The sequence below is a fragment of the Scyliorhinus torazame genome, chromosome 14 (genome assembly GCF_047496885.1).
Source record: "Scyliorhinus torazame isolate Kashiwa2021f chromosome 14, sScyTor2.1, whole genome shotgun sequence".
Taxonomy (NCBI): domain Eukaryota; kingdom Metazoa; phylum Chordata; class Chondrichthyes; order Carcharhiniformes; family Scyliorhinidae; genus Scyliorhinus; species Scyliorhinus torazame.
In genome coordinates this window covers 165,664,924-165,688,823 of record NC_092720.1, presented here as the reverse complement: position 1 = coordinate 165,688,823, position 23,900 = coordinate 165,664,924, and the positions used below count along the sequence as shown (strand labels likewise).

General features: G+C 46.6%; 1 long non-coding RNA gene across 1 annotated transcript in view; it reads left to right on the top strand.

The window, feature by feature from the left end:
- The window catches only part of LOC140390162 (uncharacterized), a 50,047-nt gene extending 35,996 nt beyond the window's left edge, over positions 1-14,051 (top strand). The window contains exon 3 of the long non-coding RNA XR_011934573.1: positions 13,347-14,051. This is a non-coding gene — a long non-coding RNA (uncharacterized lncRNA). The remainder of the gene's footprint in view (positions 1-13,346) is intronic.
- Positions 14,052-23,900: the final 9,849 nt, after the last annotated feature.

The following is a 23,900-nucleotide window of genomic DNA, read 5'->3' as shown; positions in this document are numbered from 1 at the left end:
AGAGAGATGGACAGATAGATAGACAGACAGACAGACAGACAGATAATATGGATAGTTATATCTTTCCCCAGAGATCCAGGCACACATTTCTGGGCACAATGGTAGGGCTGGACTGCTTAAGGGATGACAAGTGTGGCGACATCTATGGGTGGCTCATAGAAAAGGTCAGGATCCCACTAGATGAGACCATACAGAAATGGTAGGAGAAGCTGGTCATGGACATAGGGGAGGACTCTGGATTGAGGCATTCCACAGGATTAACTTCGCCTCCTCTTACACAGGGCTGAGCCTGATGCAGCTCAAAGTGGCCCCGGAGGTGGAAGATAAGTGCGAGCGGTGTTGGAGGGCCCGGCCAACCACGCCTACAATGCAGAACACCTGCAGTGTGGGGCTATATGTACTGGATTGGGCATCAAGCCATCACAGGGTAGTACTCCCACAGTACTGGGCTGTATGTACTGGGGTGGGACAGCAACCCACAATAGTGCAGCACTCCCGCAGTGCTGGGCTGTATGTCCTTGTGGGACATCAACCCACAACAGTGCAGTATTCCCACAGTGCTGGGCTCTATGCCCACAACTTGTTTACTTTATCAACCTACAACTTGTTCACTCAACACCCAACTGAGACAAGGACTGACCCCTAGTTACTGACAATGAATCATTTCACCCCTTGTCACATCTACTTAATCCATCTTCTCACATCCACTTCTCTATGAAAGCTGCAGTGTTGATCCATTTAAATAAATCTGTTTGAAACCTTTTTACTCTCATTTCCCTCCTTCATGTAATGAAAAGTTGACTCCTGTCTGGGGACTGGTTCCACAGAAACCTCCAGTTTCACTCCCAATTCCCCATTCGTCACATGGGAGACGGAACAGTGAGGGTGGGGTGAAAGGGACTGAAGGAGCTCACGATCCTGTCCTCACACACAGTCCACACTCTCCCACTCTGCAGCAGGTAGCTGTGATCGGAAGCAGCAACTGTAAATTCCCCCTCTGTGATCGGCCTGTAATAGGTACCAGGCCAATTACGGAGTCTCACATTTGGATCAATGCTGTGACTGAGATCCAGCAACTTGGACCGTCCCAGCAATTTGTCTTTTCATTGCTGGTCCCAACACCCAACATCCTCTCGACCACTCAGAGGGTGACCAAACCATCAGGGGATTTACCTGTGGAACTCTTTACATTAAATTCTCAAATCCTTCTTCTCATTTGACAATCACGCAACAAATCAAACCATGATATTGAAAAAGAATAAAGCAGTTTAAAAATTAAACCATCTAATCAATGGCTGTTGAGAGATCAAAGACAGTTGGAGACATTCATCATTGGAGCTAGCAACTGACTGAGGTAGCACCAGAACAAACGGCATGAAGAGCTGTCCTTTCATTGCCTTCAGTGGAGTTTCTTCGAGTCAGGTCCAGAATGCTAGTGTATAAATATTCTGGGCTGGATTCTCCGTTTTGGAGACTAAGCTCCCACGCCTGCATGAAAACAATGGTCTTTCATGCCAGAAAACAGGCGTAAAAAGGCCACCGATTCCCCGTTTTGCTAGGGGCTAGCAGGGAGGCAGCGTAGAGCTCACAGCTCGAGCTGCCGATATGGCCCTCAGCACTTCAGGTTCCGAGGCCGCGTTGTCTCCATGGCGGACTCAACCCGTGGACCTGGACTGCCAAAGTAGTGCCCCCTCCGACCGCTCGTGCACCCCGGACCGCCCGCCCACAGTGCTCCCATCCCCGATTGAAGCCCCCCTGTCCGCGGATTAGCCATCCCCTGACTGTAGCGGCCTTGGACTGAGTCCGCAGCTGCCAATCGTGATTCCCGAACGGCTGAGACCATGAGAGTCCCACGCCGTTGGGAACTCATACGGTCGGGGACAGAGCATCACAGAGGTTGGTGAGCATCGGGAACAGGCTACCAGAGGCAGTGGTAGAGGCGGGTACAATTTTGTCCTTTAAAAAGCAGTCAGACAGTTCCATGGGCCGGTTAGGTATAGAGGGATATGTACCGAATGCAGGCAAGTGGCACTAGCTTAGTGATAGAAACTGGGTGGCATGGACCAGCTGGGCCGATGGGCCTGTTTCCATGTGTAAAGCCTCTGTGTGAAGGAATTTCCCCTCTGGTCTCTTTTTTATATCTCTCCTCTCACCTTAAACCTATGCCCTCTAGTTCTAGACTCCTCTTCCTTTGGGAAAAGATGTCGACTATCTACCTTATCTATGCTCCTCATTATTTTATAGACCTCTATAAGATCATCCTTAAGCCTCCTGTGCTCCAGAAAAAAATGTCCCAACCTATCCAGCCTCTCCTCATAACTCAGACCATCAAGTCCTGGTAGCATCCTCGTAAATCTCTTCTGCACTCTTTCTAGTTTAACAATATCCTTCCTATAGCAGGGTGACCAGGACTGAACACAGTATTCCATGTACGATCTTCACACCACAACACTCCTCCAATGCCTTTGCCAACTCCTCCTCCCACTTGGTCCTAACCCTTCCAGCAATACCATATCCTGCTGCAGGATCCTCTCCTAAATCCCCGAGATACGCCACTCCTCCAGACCCGCCACCGACAGCACTCTCTCTAACAGTGTGGAGGGCAGCATCACCTGAAACTTTGGGAAGATCTTCCTTGCAAAATTCCGCACGTGCAGATACCGGAACGTTTCTGACCGTGGGATCCAGAACGGCTCCGTCAGCTTCTCCAAACCTGTGAATGCTTTTGCCAGAAAATCCAGCTGGCACTGGAATAAAAATAGAAACCATGGTAAAATGTTCATCTTTACCGATTGAACCCTACCTGCCAATGATAGAGGGAGGCTATCCCACCTCTGTAGATCCGCTTTAACCCTACCCACCAGGCTTGTGAAGTTCAGTTTACAAAGTTGTGCCGAATCTCGAGCTACCTGCGCCACCAGATACCTAAAATGGGAGGTCACAAATGAAAAGGCAACACCCCTCCCCAAGTTCATCCCTCCTTAGTGGGGAGAGCAAGTAACACTCGCTCTTCTCCAAATTCAGTTTGTATTCCGAGAAAGCCCCAACTCATGTCAGCAGCCCCATTATATCTCCCACCGTGGGGACTGGGTCTGAGATATACAAAATAAGGTTATCAGCATAGAGTGAAACCCTATGCTCCATCACGCCCACCCCACCACTTCCCCCCAACTGTCACCCTCCACATATCCGACTGCTGAGGCATCTACTTTGCTACAGTATGTGTTTGCTATAGTATGTGCATGTCAGTATTTGCTATTAGACAATTAAACTTAAAGAATGGCTTTGTAAAACATACAAAGTTACAGCAATTACACAAAGTCTATATAAAATAAATATCAACACTTCAAAGGGTTTGGTCTGCTAAATATAACACAATACATGGAACTGACAAATATTAAAATTTATGAAAGCAAATTGCACAACTTAATTCTAAATTTACAAAATCAAGAATGGTTCACTGTGTGAAATAAGATGGCTTTCTTTAAACATCACAAAATTGCACTAATACAATGCACAAGGCTGAATGTTTTAATAAAAGCAGTCTTTGAATTTAGAGCTATTTGAATTGCGAGGGTTCCACACCAATAATTGCTCAATCTTGACATCTTACGTCATCATCTGTTGCTAATTGTGTATCTCTTAATTTGGCTCTGAAGATGGCGGCCAATATGGTCACATTCCTTAATTCTAATTACATTTTGCTCTAGAGTCGCCAGGTATCTCTCAATGCCGCCACAAGGTTCAAAACCGAAACTGATCAAAGACTCGATACACCAGTCAGTAAGTTCAAACTCAATGCTCATTTATTTACACACACAGTCAAATATACTCATGCACAAAACTCTACAGACTAAACTATGACTACTGCGAAAGCCTATACTTAGCTTCAGGCGCCCACTCGGTCAGAGGAACAATGGCCGTTGTTCGGTTCTGAGGTGGAATAACAGCTAAGAGCGTCTGTCTGGTAGTGTGCGTTGACCTTGGACTTACTTGTTCTCATGCAGCTTTGGCAGGTCTCTCCTTGGTGAGAGCCGGAGCCAAGAGAGCGATTTTCTCTTGGGCGATCCTTCTTATACCCAAAAGGGGCTTTGCGCGCTTTTGGGCGGGCCTTGAACTTGGCCCCAATTAATTGGTCCGTTTCCCAATCGTTCCTATCGATTTCCTCCAATAACGGGGTGGGTGCCCTGATGGCTGGGCGTGTCCTAGGTACCCCTTGGCCTGCTTTGTTCTTGTCTCCTCTGGCACCGGGGTGTCTGCCTTGGTATAGTTTACTTAAATGTTACTCTTTTGTCCCCGGGATGGCACATTAGTATGGTAATAGTTTTGCAGTTTCGGTCTTGTCTGGGAGCTGCGGCCCCAATCAACAGACAAACCCTGCACCTGCTTCCTTCCTCAGTATTGTCCATTTTCCCTGCAATCTTTGCAAAGTGTCCATTTTGTAATCGGGAAGTGGCCATCCCAGATGGCTACATACCCTCCTTGTGAACCTCAACGCGAAGCGTGAAGGATTACATGACTGCGTTGTCTTCGTTCTCTGACCAAGTGGGGCACCCATAAGCACTTCACGGGCTCTACACTGCCCTATCCTATGAAACACGATTTTACCTAAAATCATTTTACTTACACACATCAGTATAAAACTCTCTGGGGCGCTCTGACATTCGGGCATGCATTACAAAGTTAAAAACTGGAACCTCTATCTATCCTCAATAAATTATCCTCACACAAACAATCAACAATCATAGGCTAAGGTAATGTAACACAGTTTTACCATTATTTGAACACTTTTCATAATAAACACCTGTAATTTAACATCACTTGCTGCCCTACTACAAACTCGGTGGCGTGTAAATTTTTATCGAAACAAGCCTTGCTTTGTTTCCTCCTGGTCCCAAGTCTCACAGCTGCTGCGAGTTGGGCTGCCTTTATATTCTCAAGTAACTACTGTACAACATTTTCATGCGTGAGGGCAGTGACTGCGGGGCTGGCTAAATCCAGTCCTAATAATTACCCTGTCCCTTTCATGGGAGGTCCGGTCATGAGGGTGTGGGGGATACTGTGTTTCTTAGGAACATTAAAGCAAATGGGAGAACTGAATCCCAGGTGCTGTTGTTCTGTTGTACCATTTTCCTGAGAGTGGCTTTTAGAGTTCTGTTCATCCTCTCTACAATGCCGCTTGACTGGGGGTGGTAGGCTATGTGAAATTTTTGCCTGATTCCGAAAATGGTGAGGACGTTTTTCATTACTCGTCCTGTAAAATGGGAGCCTTGATCGGACTCTATGCTGCGTGGGAGGCCCCATCTTGTAAAGATGTGCTGTGTTAGTATTTTAGCTGTTGCCTTGGTCGTATTCGTTCTCGATGGAAAAGCTTCCACCCATTTTGTGAAGGTGTCGATGACCACCAACACATACTTGTAATCATTTCTGCAGGGGGGTAGGGGTCCTATGTAGTCTATCTGCAAATTCGACCAGGGGTGTGACTAAGCTGAGCCTTTCTGGCATATCTGTCCGGATTGTTCTGGGCACAGATCAAGCAATTTTCAATGTAGTGGGTAACATCTGCTTTTAAATCAGGCCACCAGCAGAGCGGTCTGAGGTGGGCTAGGGTTTGTTCAATGCCTTGGTGTCCATGATTGTCATGGAACTGACAAATAATCTGGTTCCTGTCCTGGCTGGAACACCTTCTTTTAAAATCACACCGTCGTGTGTGGTGATTGCATTTTTAAACTTGTCATACGGGGCTGGGAAGGCTCCTTTTAAAACTTCCCTGAGTTTTTCATCTTCCTTCTGGGCCTTTGCTAGATCCTGAATGTTGGTCTGTGAGACCTGAACCGCGTGAACTGGGGTGCTCTCGGGGGGGGGGGGGGGGGGGGGGGGGTCCAAAAGTAACCATGCCTGGAACCTGCCCTCGCTAGGGCGTCTGCTTTAACGTTACCAGGGGGGGGGGGGGGGAAGAACGGTGATGACTGCGAACCTTAATTATGCCATATTTCCTATTTTTGGCTGGCTCTAGGATATGTCGAAGTAATGGGCCTGAGGGTAGGGGCTTTCCGTCTGCGGAAACAAATCCTCTAGTTTCCCACTGGGATAGGAATTCCGTTAAGCTATTACAGACATACAAACTGACTGAATAGATGTCTGCTGGGTTCGGAAACGAGTCAGGGTGGTCTACAATGTAAGCTATGGCTGCCAGTTTTGCTGCCTGCGAGCCTAGATGTCCTGGTAACTTTAGTGAAATCTCTGCAAGGGCGAGTCCCTGCCCGTCCTCTACATAACGTCCTAACATAATCCAGATTGGGTCACTGTCTGTGCGGAGTCTGCACGTCCTCCCAGTGTGTGCGTGGGCTTCCTCCGGGTGCTCCGGTTTCCTCCCACAGTCCAAAGATGTGCAGGTTAGGTGGATTGGCCATGATAAATTGCCCTTAGTGTCCAAAATTGCCCTTAGTGTTGGGTGGGGTTGCTGGGTTATGGGGATAGGGTGGCGGTGTTGACCTTGGGTGGGGTGCTCTTTCCAAGAGCCAGTGCAGACTCGATGGGCCGAATGGCCTCCTTCTGCACTGTAAATTCTATGATAATCTATGATAACTGCCGCAACCAGTAATTCTTTTTCCGTTCAAAACTGTGGAGGAGCTATCCCCATAAATTTTCAGGGGTGCGCACGTGCCTGTGGGCTGGGGTCTCTGGGGTGTATTACCTGCTTTCCTGTGAGCTGACTTAGGTATAAATGGGCATGTGTTGTGTTTTGTGGTGATGATCTGACACTCATGTGGGGAACCTGCATATTGCAAATTATCGGCTAGGAAAGTGTGGGTCTTGGTTCTTTTGACTGTAATGCCCCATCCCTGTAAAAGGGTCCAAAGGGCTGCGCGGATTTGACTGACTGTGCCATCTTTAAGTCGACCGTCTAATAATAGCTGTGTTGGGGTGTGTTCAGAGAGAATGGTGATGGGGTTGAGTCCTGTAATGTAGGCGAAGTACTGTGCTGTCCAAAAAACTGCGAGCAGGTGCCTTTCGCAGGCAGAAAATCCTTGCTCGACAGGATCTAACACGTGTGAGGCGAATGCCACGGGGCGTAATTGGTCATGGCGTTCCTGGAGGAGTACAGCCGAAATGGTTCGGTCGGAACTTGCAACTTCGATTGCGTACGGGGAAAGTGGATCTGGGACTTGTAATGCGGGGGCTGTGCTGAGGGCTCTTTTTAAAGCAGCCACGGCATCCGTGTGTTGTGGAAGCCCATTCCCAAGGTGCCTGCTTCTTGAGAAGTTCAGATAGGGGCCCTGCTTTTGTGGCGAAACCATGTGATTACTGTACCCAAGTAAATCACCTTTTCCTGCAAAATCTGGGCCTTCTTGGGGTTGACTTTACATCCAATTTCTTTTAGGAGTACTAGGAGTTCGGCGAGAAGTGAAATGTGCTCTCCCTTTGTGTCTGTCTGTAGTAGCAAGTCATCTACATACTGGACCAGACAATCAGGGCGGGAAAATTCTGCAAGTACATTTGCTGGCTGTCAGTGGAAAATGGAAGGGGAGTTGTGGCAGCCTTGTGGAATGCACGTCCATGTATACTATTGTCCCTGGAATGTAAAGGCGAATTTATATTGGCACGCTTTATCCAATGGAATGGACCAAAAGCCGTTGCTAATGTCCAAAACCGAAAATAATTTGATTGGAGTCCCTGTTTGAGCGTGGTTTCGGGACTCGTGGCTACGGTGGCGGCTGCTACTGGGGTTACTTTGTTCAGTTCCCGGTAATCAATGGTCAGTCGCCTTGATCCATTGGGTTTCCTGACGGGCCAAATTGGTGCGTTGTTTGTGGAGGCTACTGATCTGAGTATGCCTTGATCAAGTAAACTCTCTATTACCTTTGAGATTTCTCCCTCTGCCTCTTGGGGAAAACCATACTGCTTTTGGGGTCTGGGGTCAGGACCTGTAATGTTTACCAAGCCAGCTATTTTGCCACAGTTGTGCTTGTGCTGTGCAAATGCTGCTTTGTGTTGCTGCAGGACTTCACTAACCTGTTTGTCCTGACTAATGGCTCGAGGGTCGAACCAGAAGTCTCCTACTGAGCTAATCCTGTTTTCATAGACTCCAACTGTGAGCGTGGCGGGGGCTCGTGCTGCCTTTGCCATTCTCCATACACATTTATTAACTGGATCAAAAGAGAGGTTGTGGGAGCTCATAAAATCGATTCCTAGGATGTGTTCAGCTGTCTGGGGTAGATCAACCAAAACTACGGGGTGTTTAGTTTTAATGTTCCCTATTTGTATCGCTACAGGGGCTGTGATATGTCCTTGTTGTAAATGACCTGTAATGCCGCTGAGTGTGATGGTGTCTGTTGTGGGCCACGTGTCTCGCTGAAACATTGTGGAGGAATTGAGTGTGGTGCGGGACCCTCCTGTGTCCCAAAGAAATTCTATGGGGTGTCCCCGGACTTTGCCTGCTATGACCGGTCTACCGGACTTGACCCAAAGGGTGTTGCAGACCCAAGTTGGGGAGCCCGAACACCGTCAGTTGGTGCCGTTCATGTCAATGTTCTCTGAATGGGCGCTAACGCTATGGATTGGCTTTGCCCTGTTCTTATTTAGGGTGCCTGTCTGTTGGTTTCTCTGCTGCTTTTGGGGCGCGTTGCACTCTTGTGCAAAGTGTCCTAATTGTCCACAGTTGTAGCATTCCTGGGGTTTTGGCTGTGGAGGGCTGTTCCTGCCCTCATTTACCCCTGCAGGGTTCTGGTGCGCATTAACTGGATTCATGTTTGCCTGCTCTTCCTCGGGTTTTGCAAATGCCTTGGACTGATTGCTCCCAAGCACGGGACAATCTCTTCAAACCCATTTCTCGTTGTGGGCCTCGTGTGAGGGGTCATAATTTGCGCAAGCTCTCTGTCCTGTGTCTGTCGCGTGAGAGACTAGGATTCCAGTCCATTTGGCCATGTTATCTGGGGACAAATGGGCGCGGGCTAACTCTCCGAAAACTGCTGTGAAATGTATCCACAAGCGTCCAGCAAAAGCTGTGGGGTGCTCTGTCTTCTTTTGCCTACACTTGTTTAGGCCGTCTACGGGGTCTCCTCTGTTATAGCCGATCGCATCTAGGATCGGTGTGTGCATCTCTTGGAGTGTGCCTCCTCCTACATTCTGTGGGTCGGGAAGGGCTGCCACGACTGAAGGGTCGAGGCTTAAAACTGTGAGCTTCACTTGCTCCTTTTTGTGCAGGCCGTACATGGTAGCCTGCTGTTTAACTGGTGGGGGTCTGATGTGGGAAGAAACGGTGTAATTTTTCCACACGCGTCCCGTAATTGGGTCACGGTTAACGGGGTTGTATATAGGAAATCTGTGTTTCCTTCTGCTGCGGCCCTGCGGTGTGTGGTAACATGGTTCATGGCTGGTGTGTTCTGCCTGTTCAGTCGGGGGTTGGGGTGCTTTTCTCTTTTGGGGGTTTTCTTGCGTACATGTCCCACGTACGTATCTGTGGGCAGTCTCATTTAACTCCTGCCAATCGGGGCCGTTTCCCTGGTCCAATTGGGGTCCAAACGTACTTTGAAACCCATTCTGGACAGAAAGCAGAGATTGCAATTCTGCAATTTGCTTCCGGCACTTTGCGTGATCTATGGAGCTCTGCCTTTGTTCCGTCATGGAAGTGTGAAGTGCTCGTAGGGCTGCTTTCAAATCATCGCACTGTTTCTGCAATTTCTCTACCTGTTGCTCGGTTTCTTGTCTTACCAAGACTGCACGTTGCGTGTCCTGGTAGGCCTTATCATATTGGGTCTGAAAACTACTCATATGTGCGAGACAAGACTGGTGTGCCCACTTGGCATCATCCACCTCTCTGTCCCTCGCTGCTAACTGTTCTCTCAAATCTTTACCCTCTTTCTCAAACTCGCTCACATCTCCCTCACTATTTCTGTCTCTCTCCTCTATCTCTCTACGGACCGTCCTAACGACCTCCTCTGTGCCTCGCAATTGTGCCAAGCAGGACACGATTGCCATCGGCTTGCGAGCTTTCCCTAAGCTCTTCTTGTGGATCTCTGACAGGTTCTCCCACCAAATATGTCCGATACTCCCGGGACCTGTTTCATCATTCGCGCAGAATTCACTCCAAAGGGGCCATCCTTTCACTTTGAGGTACTTTCTGATTTCCTCTTCTGATACGGGACACTGCCTTACTCTACTGGTCGCAGCGACCTCGAATTCCTGGGGGTTTATAAGTCGTTCCATTGCCTTCATTGCCATTTTCTCTCTATCTCTGGATTCTCTACTGAATTTGGAACAGGGGGTGATTAAGTGGTGATGTAAACACGGGTACGGCTTACGCTATTTTCCAGCCTACAAAACTCCCGACAGTTTTACGCAACAAAATCTCTCAGGTTTACCTTATATCCCTGTTAGTACACATGCATTAACACACTTCCGAATCTCGGAGGTTTGATCAGTATTGTTCTTACACTTGTGGTTTTTCTGTTTCTAATTGGATTCCAATTCAAATTTGGGTACTCTCGGAGTGGTTAGGCCACTTCTAAGTCGAGAACCGTCAGAGGTCGCCAGTAAATGTTGCTAATTGTGTTTCTCTTAATTTGGCTCTGAAGATGGCGGCCAATATGGTCACCTTCCTTAATTCTAATTACGTTTTGCTCTAGAGTCGCCAGGTATCTCTCGATACCGCTACAAGGTTCAAAACCGAATACTGATCAAAGACTCGATACACCAGTTAGTGAGTTCAAACTCAATGCTCATTTATTTACACACAGTCAAATAAACACATGCACAAAACTCTACAGACTAAACTATCACTACTGCTAAAGCCTATACTTAGCTTCAGGCGTCCACTCGGTCAGAGGAACAATGGCCATTGTTCGGTTCTGAGGCAGCTGGGGTTGAACTGGTATGGAATAACAGCTAAGAGCGTGTCTGGTAGCGTGCGTTGACCTTGGACTTACTTGTTCTGTTCTGATGCAGCTTTGGCAGGTCTCTCCTTGGTGAGAGCCGGAGCCAAGAGAGTGATTCTCTCTTGGGGGATCCTTCTTAAACCCAAAAGGGGCTTTGTGCGCTTTTGGGCGGGCCTTGAACTTGGCCCCAATTAATTGGTCCGTTTCCCAATCGTTCCTATCGATTTCCTCCAATAAAGGGGTGGGGGCTCTGATGCCTGGGCGTGTCCTAGGTGGCCGTTGGCCTGCTTTGTTCTGGTCTCCTCTGGCGCAGGGGTGTCTGCCTTGGTATCTTTTACTTAAATTTTACTCTTTTGTCACCGGGGATGGCTCATTAGTATGGTAATGGTTTTGCAGTTTTGGTCTTGTCTGGGAGCTGCGGTCCCAATCAACAGACAAACCCTGCACCTGCTTGCTTTCTCAGTATTGTCCATTTTCCCTGCAATCTTTGCAGTGTCCATTTTGTAATCGGGAAGTGGCCATCCCAGATGGCTACACATCTTAAGGCCACATGTTCTTTGCCCCTTGTCAAGTTTGAGTGTGATGCTAAGACCAAGTCCAGTGATGGGCTTGTGCCCCAGAATTCAGTATAAAACCATATTGGAGGGCAGCACAGTGGTGCAGTGGTTAGCACTGCTGTCTCACGAAGCCGAGGTCCCAGGCCCGATCCCGGCTCAGGGTCACTGTCTGTGTGGAGCTTGCACATTCTCCCCGTGTTTGCATGGGTTTTGCCCCCACAACCCAAAGATGTGCAGGGTACTTATGGTAATCCATAATTGGAAAAAATTAATTGGGTACTCTAAATTTTTTTTAATTTTTAAAAAATAAAACCATATTGAGTCAACACACTTCGATTGTACGTAAACTACTCTTAAGCTAATCATTAAATATCAATTTCCTGACAGGGACACAAAAAATATCACAGCCTCTCCTTTGTAAATGGCCGACCCTAGTTCTAGATTGTCCCTAAAGAAGAAACATCCTCCCCATATCCCGACAGTCAAGATCTCTCAGGATCTTGTACATTTCAATCAAGCTATCTCTTTCTCTTCTAAATTCCAGTTGACACAAGCCTGACCCGTCCAAAAATTCCTCAAAACACAATCCGTCCATTGCTGGTATTAATCTGGTAAAACCTCTCTAAATTGTTTCTAATGCATTTACATCCTTCCTCAAATAATGTGACCAATACTGTACACAGTATTCTTGGTGTGCTATCAACAGTTCTCTGTATAACTGAAGCATAATCTCTCTAGCTGTGGCTTCAAATCCACTCACAATAAATAACATTCTATTAGCTTTCCTAATTATTGTTGTACCTGCAACTAGACCTTTGTGATTGGTGCACGAAAACACCAAGATCCCGCTGCATCTCAGAGCACTGCAATCTCTCAGTATTTAGGTAATATGCTGCTCGTGTTCTCCCTGCCACAATGGACAATTGCACGTATTCTTATCAAGTTTGTAACTCAAATCTCCTAGCCCAGGAACCATTCTGGGAAATATCCTCTGCTCTCTTTCAAGGACCCTCGCATGCTTCCTAAAGTGTGGTGATCAGAACTGGACACAGATTCTATGTGAACCCTAATTAATACTTTAGATAGACTCACCAAGGCAACCTGTTTTTCCATATCGCCAATTATGATGCCCATATGCTTTGCAAATTATATTCTCAAAATATCCTGCCACCTTCAAAGATCCATGTATATGTAACTCCATGTCCTACTGTGCCTGCTCGATTCTGTCCACTTTCGCTCTCTTGCCTGTCAAAACACATAACCTCACACACTTTATTTAAACTGTATCTACCTCTTTTTCTTAAATAAATTTGGAGTACACAATTATTTTTTTCCAATTAAGGGGCAATTCAGCATGGCCAATCCATCTAGCCTGCACTTCTTTGGGTTGTGAGGGGGGGGGGGGGGGAGACCCATTTAAATACAGGGAGAACATGCCAACTCAGGCAGTGATCCGGGGCTGGGATCGAACCCGGGTCCTCAGTGCCGTGAGGCAGCATTGCTAACCACTGCGCCACTGTACCTCCCCTCTGTTTCTGCCTCTTGTCTGCCAATTCCACTAGTCTATCTTTATCAAACTGACTGTCTATTCCAGTAGTCTTTCTGTATCCTCTTGTCTGTCCATTCCACTAGTCTATCTCCATCCTCTGTCCATTCCACTAGTCTAGCTCCATCCTCTTATCTGTCCATACCACTTCTATCTCCATCCTTTTGTCTGTCCATTCCACTAGTTTATCGATATCCTCTTGTCTGTCCATTCTACTGCAGCCTAGGTCTCTCTTTTCTATCACTCTTGGCTGATAGAAGGTTCACTTCCCTGAAGGACAATATTTGGGGTTTTCGGACAACCTTAATGTTTTCATATTTTATTTTAATCCTATTGAGCAAATTTAATTATTTTCTATTTTCATAGAGAAAGCATTCACGTGAGTGTTTGTGGTGAATAACATGGATGTCTTTAAGGGGAAACAAGATGAGCTCATGAAGGAGAAAGGAACAGAAGGATATGCTGATAGGGTGAGAAGAGACTTGTGTGAAGCATCAACACCAGCATGGAACAATTGGGCCGAATGGTCTGTTTCTGCTCTGTAATTCTATATAGATTACCTTCCCTGGTTGGATTTGAATTCAGCACCAGAGCAATTCAACTCCATACCTGGAGACACAATTATTGAAATGTATTTTTGAGCCTCATTAAGATTTAAGCCTTTCTCTTTCAGCCTTTTCAATTTTGCCATATTTCATATTTCAATTTTTTTCTGAAGCTCACCCCAGAGACAACTGGCCAGACCATCGATCCTGACTGTCACTGGACTGATTTAATTGGTTTTTAATTACTTCTTCCAGTTGATGACATCCAGTTCAAAAGCAATGTATCTCCCATAAAGAACAACGGCTTCTTTGCCAGGTTTAATCTGTTTTTAAACAAAGCCCTTTTCATTGGGACTAGTGTCTCAGTGTTCCCGTCTCAGTGGGGTTTCATGCAATGTCCTCACACTTCAACTGAAAATGGCTCACATTTGAAAAATTGAGAGTTTAAAACTTGCATTACTCAAAATTAATGAATCATTCCTGCTGTTTGATTATGTGGAGAAATTAAAAATACATCAATCAAAAATCAATGATTAATTAGGTTGTTGATAACATAACTTATCGATTATATAATTCAATCAAAGCCTTGAATTAATATGGAACATGAGTGTACAACGGATTTATCAAACATCCCCCTTTTGTTTACAAGTTACTCCACATAAATAATCCATAAACAAAATGATCACACTTAAACAAAAAATCTATCCATTTTAGTCTGTTACAATTTTGTCTGTCCCTACACACACATTCATCTTTGGTGTTCAGGTCTTCACTTCCAAATTATATCTCTGCAAGTAAAGTAACATCTTTTCTAAACACTTTGGAGCAGATAGAAGTGGTTTGAAAAAGTTGCTTTGAAGTGGTTTGTGGTCAGACTCTGCCATCACTTTCTCTCTCCCAAACAGGTTTGATGACCATACGAATGACTTATCACAGACCTCACACATGAACATCCTTTCCTGAGCGAGTGCGTTGATGTACATTTAGGCTCGATAGCGGAGTAAAAGATTAATCACACACCTTCCATGTTAATGGTTTCTCCCCTGTGTGAATGCGTTGACATACACAGAGGGTCGATGACCGTGTGAATGATTTGTCACAGATTTCGCAGCTGAACAGTCTCTCTCCAATGTGAGTGCATTGGTGGACGAGGAGGTCCGATGACAGCGATCATGATTTGTTGCACACTTCACCTGTGTGAATCCTCTGGTTTCTCAGGAGCTTGGAGGAATTGGTGACAGCCGCCTCACACCCAAAGGGTTTCTCCCCTGGTGTATTAGGAGGCCTGATGATTTCACAAAAGCTTCATCGCAAACTTCACACACGAATCGTTTCTCTTCCATTTAGCTGCCCTTGCCTTAACAGAGGTCATTACATCTGCATCTTGTGCGTGGAGTGCTCCTCACATTAGAATTGCCTCTTAGGATTGAGTCAGTGGTTCATGAAACTCGTGGAATAATTGAAGCTCTCACCACACTTAGAGTGACTGACACTTCTTCCCAGTCTCACCCTGACTGCTCGCACACAGCCGAACCTTTGGAAAGGTTGGTTCTGATAGAAGGTTCTACAACACTGACCAGTTTCTGATGATATGTTAAAGCCTCCCTGACCCGGCCGATTTCCAGGACATCAAACAGATAAAGAACAAAGCCTGTGGCTCCGATGGCAAATTTCAGTTGAGGGCTTCAGAATTGGTGGACTTCTGCTCACATCAAGACTCCTTTGAACTCATCCTACGGATTTGGGAGAAAAAATAACTCCTTTCAACTGTCTTCAAGAAGGAAGAAAAATCAGGCTGTGGAAACCAGTGAGGTATTTCCCTCTTGCCCAGAGCAGGGAAAATCCTGACACACATACTTCCTGTGGCTGAGGAAATCCTCCCAGAGACACAGTGACATCTGTGAATAAACAGCAGCTTTGATACAGATTGAAATCTTCTGATGATGTTTGACGATCTATCACAGCTTAAATTGACCTTCTTGAAACAATTGGACTGATGGTGGGAGAGGTTGGAGACAGAGACTGCTGAGACAGACAGTGCTTTGGAAGCTCCAGTGTGTGAGCACTGGAGAGTAAACAACACAGACACTCTCAGTATAAGGCAAGCAGGCGAGCTGGTTCAAGTCTGCGTTAGGGCTAATTTATTAGCTTAGATAGAAGGCTGGATGTTGGACAGAGACAGAGAGCTGGGATAAATAGGTCTTTTATTCTGGATGGCAGGATGTAACTAGTGGGGTGCCACAGGTTTCAACCCTTGGGCCCCAACTATTTACAATCTTTATCAACGATTTGGAGTCAAGGATAGAAGGTTCTCTCGACAAATTTGCAGGTGACACTAAAATAGGTGGACAGTAAGTTGCAATGAAGAAATAAGAACCTTACAAATGGATATAGATAGGTTATGTGAGTCGGCCAAAATGTGACAGATGGAATTTAACATGGATAAGTGTGAGGTTATCCATTTTGGTCAGAAAAATGGAAACGCAACTTATTATCTAAATGGAGGGAGACTTTGGGGTGCTCCGGTGCGGAGAGATCTAGGTGTCCTTGAGATTGAGTCACAGAAAACTAGCATGCAGGTAAATGGAATGTTGGCATTTATAGCTAAAGAAATAGAGGATAAAGGTAAGGAAGTGTTCCTTCAACTGTACGAGGCATTGGTGAGACTGCATCTGGAGTTTTGTACACAGTTGTGGTCCCCTTATTTGAGGAGGGATGTAGTTCATTCTAGGCAGTTCAGAGGAGGCTCACTTAATTGATTCCAGAGATGAAGGGTTTGTTTTATGAAGAGAGATTGAGCAGGATAGGCCGGTAAATCGCACCCTTGATTATTCTAATGTACTTCTGCCCAGCTTTCCACATTATGCTGTCCATTAATTTGAAATCATCATATACTCTGCTCCCTGTGCCTTAACCTGCATCAAATTCTGTTCACTCATTATCCTGAGTATACTGATCAGTGAGTATGTGCTCACTGATTTACACTGGTCATTCCGTCTGCATCAATGTCTCTGAAGTGGAGATGGTCGATAGCTTTAAGTTCCTGGGGTCACCATCACAACAGTCTGCCTGGTCCACTCACGTTGATGCAACAGTCAAGAAAGCCCAACAACGTCTCTACTTCCTACGGAAGCTAAATAAATTTGGCATGTCTGCATCAATTCTCACCAACTTCTACAGATAAAGAGCATCCTATCTGGCTGCATCACAGCCTGGTATGGCAACTACTCAGTCCAAGATCGCAAGAAACTGCAGAGTGTGGTGAACTCAGCCCAGCGCATCACATAAGCTTGCCACCCCCTCATTGATTCTGTGTACACCTCCCGCTGCCTCAGGAAGGCAGACAGCATTATCAGAGATCCCTCCCACCCAGGTATTGCCTTCTTCAAGACCCTTCCATCAGGCAGAAGGTACAGAAGTCTGATGACCCGCACATCCAGACAAAGGAACAGCTTCTTCCCCACAGCGACAAGACTCCTCAACGACTCCCCCTCGGACTGATCTGTTCCCTGTAAGAACACTATTCACGACACCCTAAGCTGCTCTTGCTCATGTATTTGCTTTGTTTAGCCCCTTGTTCCGCACTGTAACCAATCACTGCTGGTCGATGTACCATTTGTCAATTTTCTCTTTTGATTATTCTCTTTGTCTACTATGTACGTAGTGTGCACGTTCCCTCTGCCCCAGAAAAATACTTTTCACTGTATTTTGGTACATGGGACAATAAATCAAAATCAAATTAAATCAGGCTTGGTTTCAAAATTCTCATCCTTTTTTCCAAATCACTTCATGGCTTTTTCGGCCCCTTCTTTGTAATCTCCTTCAGTTTGACAAACCTCCAAGATACCAGCCCTTAATCTTAAGCATTCCTTGTTTTAATCATTCCACCATTGGTGGCTGTGTCTTGGCCCTAAGTTCTGGAATATCATCTCTCAACCTCTCTGGCTCTCTACCTTTCTTTCTTTCCTACTTTAAGAGATTCTTTAAAACCTACCTCTTTGAAGCTTTTGGTCATCTGATCAAAAATCTCCATTTGTGGCCTTGTATCATATTTTGTTTTAATAATGCCCCTGTGAAGGACCTTGGGACATTTTATTCCATTAAAGGCACTATATAAATCCAAATAGTTTTTGTTGTTATCAGATATTTAAACGAGTTTGCTAGAGACGCAATGGTCTCCTTAAACAGTCAGATCAAATAATACTGACATCGAGTCGAAATCAGGAAGGGTAAGTCAGTATAAGGTTGAGAAAGTGTGTAAAAGGACAATACAGGATCCTGAGCTCATGTACAAAAGCAAGGAATTTATGAAGAATATAAACACTGGTTTGGCCTCAATTGGAATTTTTTCCATTTCTTGGCAGCCCATTTTAGGAAGGATGTACAGCCATTAGAGAGTGTGTGGAAAGGATTAATGAAAATGGGGGATGGCGGACTTCAGTTATGAACAAAGGTTGGGGAAGCTGGGGTTATTTTCTTTCGCGCAGAGAAGGTTGAAAGGAGATTTGATTTTGTTCAAAATCATGAGAGTTGTAGATAGAGTAGAAATAACTGGCACCTTTGGTGGAGTGGGTCAAGAACCAGAGGATACATATTTAAGGGGCGTCATTCTCCGACCCCCCTGCCGGGTCGGAGAATGGCCGTTGGCCGCCGTGAATCCCGCCCCCGCCGAAGTCTCCGGTACCGGAGATTGGGCGGGGACGGGAATCGGGCCGCGCCGGTTGGCGGGACCCCCCGCTCAATTCTCCGGGCCGGATGGGCCGAAATCCCGCCCAGAAATTGCCTGTCTCGCCGGCGTAAATCAAAGCTGGTATTTACCGGCGGGACCAGGCGGCGTGGGCGGGCTCCGGGGTCCTGGGGGGGGCGCGGGGCGATCTGACCCCGGGGGGTGCCCCCACGGTGGCCTGGCCCGCGATCGGGGCCCACCGATCCGCGGGCGGGCCTGTGCCGTGGGGGCACTCTTTCCCTTCCGCCCCCGCCACGGTCTCCACCATGGCGGAGGAGGAAGTGACTTTCCCCACTGCGCATGCGCGGGAAACTGTCGGATGCCGCTGACGCTCCCACGCATGCGCCGCATTTCTGCGCCAGCTGGCGGGGCAACAAACGCCATTTCCGCCAGCTGGCGGGGCGGAAATCCCTCCTGCGTCGGCCTAGCCCCTCAATGTTGGGGCTGGGCCCCCAAAGATGCGGAGCATTCCGCACCTTTGGGCCGGCGCGATGCCCGTCTGATTGGCGCCGTTTTTGGCGCCAGTCGGCGGACATCGCGCCGTTGGGGGAGAATTTCGCCCAAGGTGTTTTGCAAAACAAAAACAAAGGCAACATGATAAAATATTTTTGTATTCAGCGAGCAGTTAGGATCTGGATTGCATTGCCTGAGAGTATGGCGGAGGTAGGTTCAATGGTTGCTTTCAAAAAGAATTGGATAAGCAGCACAAGATTAAAAATGTGCAAGGTTACAGGGAAATTGAACCACCTGAATTGCTTTTGCAGACAGCCAGCTCAGACTTGATGAGCTGAATGGCCTCCTTCTGTGCTGTAACCATCCTGTGATTCCTATACTCTCGAGTTTAGAAGAATGAGGGAATTCAAATTGAGGTATATAAGATGAAAGTATGGATAAAGTAGACGTGGAGCAGATGCTTCCTCTTGGGCAGTCTAGAACGAGAGGTCATAGTCTCAGGATAAGGGGTAGCAAATTTAAAACAGAGATGAGGTGAAACTACTTCTCCCAAAGGGTCATGAATCTGTGATATTCACTCCCCCAGAGTGTGGTGGATGTTGGGACAGTGAGTAAATTTAAGGTGGAGTTAGACAGATTTTCAATTGGTAAGAGATTGATGCGTTACAGAGAATGGGCAGGATAGTGGAGTTGAGGCCATGATGAAATCAGCCATGATCGTATTGAACGTGGAGCAGGCCCGAGTGGCCTAATACTGCTCCTAGTTCTAATACTGCTCCTAGTTCTTATGCTCTAAGAAATAACTATTCTGTCTAATTCCACCTTCCAGCTTTTGGTCTGTGGCCCTGCAGCTAACAGCATCTAAAGCACAAATCTGGTGTTCTTGATTAATAAGGGGATTTCTGGATCAGGTATTATAGTGAGAAGGCAGGAGAATGGGGATGTGGAACATATCAGCCCTGAACGGAGCAGACTCGATGGGCCGAATGGCCTAATTCTGCTCATCTATCTTATGATCTTATGGAGATGTTTGTGTTTGGTGAGAGAGGAGCAGATGAAATAATCCTGATACATGTCACACTGAAACAGTTGTCTCTCATGTGGGTTCACTAATGTTCCAGGTCCAACTGTGGGAAGGTTTTATTACAGAACTCACACGTTTCTCTCATATGAATGTTCTGGTGTCACACGAGGGTCGGAGACATGGTGAAAGCTTTTGACAAACTTCACACCTGTAGGGTCACTCCCCAGTGTGGATCCTCTGATGGAGCAGGAGGTACGATGACCTTGAGAATGATTTGTCGCACAACTCACACTTAAATGGTTTCTCTCCAGTGTGAATGCGTTGGTGTAGGCAGAGATTCGAAGAGCACGAGAAAGATTTGCCGCACACCTCGCATGTGAACAGCTTCTCCCCTGTGTGAATCTGTTGGTGCAGTCGGAGGGTTGACGAACACGAGAAAGATTTGTCACACACCTCGCAGGCGAATGGTTTCTCACCTGTGTGAATGCGTTGATGTACGTGAAGATTTGTTAATTGTGAGAATGATTTGTCACACATCACACACGTGAAGGGTTTCTCCCCTGTGTGAATGCGTTGGTGTAGACGGAGGGTCGATGACTGTGAGAACGATTTCTCACACACCTCGCATGTGAATGGTTTCTCCCCTGTGTGAATGCGTTGATGTACACGGAGGGACGATGATTGTGAAAATGATTTGTTGCAAACCTCACACATGAATGGTTTCTCCCCAGTGTGAACACGCCAGTGTGTCAGCAGGGAATATGATTCCGCAAATCCCTTGTTACACATTTCACATTTGAATGGCTTCTCTCCAGAGTGAATGCGTTGATGTTTCACCATCATTGATGACCCTGCTTGATCATTCAGCTCACAAAAAAATGATTTCTCTTCCATGTGGGTGTTTGTATGTTGCAACTGGGTCAACATATGAATCTTGTGTGCTTGGAGCTCTTATAAGCCTTTGGAGCCCTCCTCTCACGAGAATAGCCTCTCACCAGGAGGAATCAGTCAGTGATTCATGAGGCTCGATGAATGAATGAAGCTCCCATCACACTTGCGAGTCCACTCACACTTCTTCTCAGCCTCACTCTGATCGATCACCCATAGCCGAACCTTCGGAAAGGTTGGTTCTGATGGAAGGTTCCACACCACTGACCAGTTTCAGATCTGATGATATGTCAAACCTACCCTGACCCGGCTGATTTCCAGATGATGGTTTCACTGCCCAACCTTCTCTGTGTTGAGCAATGCTGAGAACGTACTGGATGTCTTTGCACAGTTGTGCAGTTGTTTCTTGGCTGATGGTCAGGATCTGTGGTGTTGATCCTCTCTATATTCTCTGGTGTAGTACGGTGCAATCCTTCTGTAAAGCAGAAAAAGAAAACATGATTTCCTCCCACTCCCTCTCCTCCTTTGCTGAAGGGACTCAGTCCTCATTTAGAGACTGTTCCTCAGTGAGTGCCAATCTGCTATTCCCCTGTGTGGGGGATCAGATACAAGTCCCTTCTTTTTCCTCACTTGACTATCACACACCGTCTGTTTCCAGCAGGGACACTGGATAGTGACCAGGAGCAGACAACGTGGCTACTTTCTTTCCTCCGCCGAGACCCCCAACTTCCCAAGCACCATGATGGCAATGGAAAAGACAGTCGTGCGGCTATCAATTCACTATGAGTTTATATTGTGGAAGCAAAAACAGTTTGTGAAAGTATGTTTATAATATAAAAGACACTCAGAAATGTTAATTCCATGGAGATTTTGAAATTTCTCCCCTTGCTTTCCAAATTATTTGAGGAAAACATACTGGGCAGAAAGTATAGCTGATTGAAGGGTTTGGGTTATCCTGGGAAATAAATACACTGCACTCACTCAGACTGCACATCCCAAATTCAGCTCTCAGACACAGCACTGGGCAAAATGATCAAAAGCAAGCCCAAGCTTTTGGGAAATGCAGAGGGCTTCAGGTAAAATCTTTAAAGAAGACATTAGAAGGTATTTCAATAATTGTATGTCTGCCCCTCCCAGATAATTACACCTCAGCTTCCCATATTCAGCAATGGTCCATCAACAAAACTCAGCCTGTAAATCAGAAGGGAAATGCTTCCAATAAACACCCTCAATATCCAACACACAGCCAATCAAACAGCTCAGCACAAAGCACCGAGTAAACAGGTCTCTAAACTGGATCTTCTCACACAGCATAAGGGGCATTTCCACACCTGATTGCCCACAGGATAGTCAGACTGCCTGAACATTAGTGTGGATATTGTGCAATGTAATTCTTCTAAATTCTGCTCCTTCACTCACCATCTCCTGACTTGGTTTTGAGTCCCTACAGGAAGTGAAGCAGCTGTGGTAGAGGAAGAGGAGAGAATAGGCAGAGTGGGTGGGCTCTCTGATTGACGTCTCTCACAGCCAATCCAAATATTTCTGGAGGAACATGAGTAACATGAGTTTCCTGAAGTTTGGGAAATTAACCAGTGAAACAGAGGCAACTTTGAGCAGCAGATCAGGTGGGAATTTAAACTTCCCATCGACCCAGTTCAATAAAAGCACCCTTTTATTTAAATTTACAGTACCCAATTTTTTTTTCCAAATAAGGGCTATTTAGAGTGTGTCATGATATGCTGGCACACGCACACACACACACATAATGATATACAGACAAGCAGCTAATGGACACAGAGAACAGGACATGACCAATAAGCAGGCAGGCCAATCAGGGGTGGGATCTGACTGTCAAAGACACGAGGCACTCACACTCCGCCTCTTTCCACTGATGAACATCTAGTCAGTCAAGGGTGTTGTTACAATCTCACACCTCCGCCACGTGGCTAAGAGCTACTCTGGTTCAGTCAGACAGAGTAACCACACTTAAGTTAGCAGAGAGTCAAACGCACAGAGAACTGTGCTAACTGTGCTATTAGTTCAATAAACCTGATTGAACTAACTTCAAGGTCTGGAGTATCTTTCTGATCTAAGCTGCATCCAGTTGCAGCCAGTGTTAGACCAGTGTACCTAACACGACATGATACCAGGAGACTACTAATTTAAGGTGGCTTACCTCAGTCCGTTCCGTGACGACCAGTAAATGTATCCCGTCACCATGGAGAAGATTCAGGCTCCTCACCAGCTCAGGACCTCCGGCAATCTCAGTGCCAACTGGCGGATATTCAAACAAAAGTTTCTGCTGTACACAAAGCCTCAGACCTCGAGGGTGCGTCAGATGGAAGAAAGATCGCGCTTCTCCTCTCAACAGCGGGTGATCAAGCCATCGAACTCTTCAACTCGTTTAACTTCACCAAAGGCCAGGACAAGACAAAGTTTCAGACCATCCTGGACAAGTTCGATAGTCACTGGGAAGTGGACACCAATGAAATCTTTGAGCGCTACATATTCAAACAACATCTTCAAGGTAAAGATGAATCTTTCAATGCCTTTTTAACTAGCCTCCGCCTGCTAGCACTGTCCTGCAACTTTGGTGATATTGCTCAGAGACCAAATCGTGTTCGGAGTTCACTCTGATCCTCTGAGAGAGCAGCTCTTAAAAATCAAGCACATCACCCTGCCAGTCGAGATTGAAACATGTAGTGCGTGAGCACGCAAAAAATTGATATTCCCAATACAAATTAGCTGAAAATGAGAAACTTGCTTCCCACGAGGCAGTGAGTGTGCAGGCCATTTCCCGGATGCAGCGCCTCAGCATTGAAGACAGTGGCCATATCGCGCGCTTTTCCCGGAGCCCCACGCATGCGCGATGCGAACAGGATAACGAAGCGGCCGACACCCACACTGCGCAGGTGCAGATGTTTCCCGACCGCACTGCGCATGTGCGACGAGGTACACCGTGTCACGACGCCGACGTCATGACATGCCCGAACTGTGGCAACGCCCACTTAAAGGGGCACTGCCCTGCAAGAGGCAGGCAATGTTTAAACTGCGGGAAGCCTGAACACTATGCAGCCTTGTGCAGGTCTGCACCACCAGTCAGAGGCCAGCGCTCCCAATTCCGACGACGGCGCGTCCAGAATGTGCAACGACAATGACAGGATTCTGATCCTGGCAGTACAACGGATCCGGAGGACGAGTGCCTGGAGTCCGCCTACCGAGTGGGCATCATTACCACATGTGAACATGCCACATCTAACTCATCTCGCATTCAGTCCATCCTC